This window comes from Arachis duranensis, chromosome 9 (assembly GCF_000817695.3).
Source record: "Arachis duranensis cultivar V14167 chromosome 9, aradu.V14167.gnm2.J7QH, whole genome shotgun sequence".
Lineage (NCBI taxonomy): Eukaryota > Viridiplantae > Streptophyta > Magnoliopsida > Fabales > Fabaceae > Arachis > Arachis duranensis.
Window position 1 is genome coordinate 90,760,808 of NC_029780.3, and position 934 is coordinate 90,761,741.

A 934-nucleotide genomic window follows, 5' to 3' on the forward strand; every position below is an offset into this window, starting at 1 on the left:
AGCAGAGCTCCACACCTTAATCTATGGTGTGTAGAAACTCCACCGTTGAAAATACATAAGAACAAGGTCTAGGCATGGCCGTGAGGCCAGCCTCCCAATGATCTAAGATAGCATAAGAATGAAGATAGCTACCAAAGTCCCAATGATCTAAGAACTAGATGTCCAAAGATTTAAAATACAATAGTAAAAGGTCCTACTTATAGAGAACTAGTAGCCTAAGATTTACAGAGATGAGTAAATGACATAAAAATCCACTTCCGGGCCCACTTGGTCTGTGCTTGGGCTGAGCAATGAAGCATTTTCATGTAGAGACTCTTCTTGGAGTTAAACGCCAGCTTTTGTGCCAGTTTGGGCGTTTAACTCCCATTTTGGTGCCAGTTCCGGCGTTTAACGCTAGAAAATCTGAAGGTGACCTTGAACGCCGGTTTGGGCCATCAAATCTTGGGCAAAGTATGAACTATCATATATTGCTGGAAAGCCCAGGATGTCTACTTTCCAACGCCGTTGAGAGCGCGCCAATTGGGCTTCTGTAGCTCTAGAAAATCCACTTCGAGTGCAGGGAGGTCAGAATCCAACAGCATCTGTAGTCCTTTTCAGTCTCTGAATCAGATTTTTGCGCAGGTCCCTCAATTTCAGCCAGAAAATACCTGAAATCACAGAAAAACATACAAACTCATAGTAAAGTCTAGAAAAGTGAATTTTAACTAAAAACTAATAAAAATATACTAAAAACTAACTAGAACATACTAAAAACATACTAAAAACAATGTCAAAAAGCGTACAAATTATCCGCTCATCATTAAACCTTAAAAAAAAATTTTATATGCAAAAAAAGGTTGAAGACAAAAAAAAATTTCGGCCTATACAAGAACTAAAATCATACTTAACCTATCTTAAAATCAATTACTAAAATTAATTATTAAGTATTTATTTA

At 37.3% G+C, this 934-nt stretch overlaps 1 long non-coding RNA gene across 1 annotated transcript in view; it reads left to right on the forward strand.

Annotated features, from left to right (window-relative positions):
• The window catches only part of LOC127741680 (uncharacterized), a 48,533-nt gene that overhangs the window by 47,247 nt on the left and 352 nt on the right, over positions 1-934 (forward strand). The gene's annotated exons all lie outside the window — the stretch shown is intronic.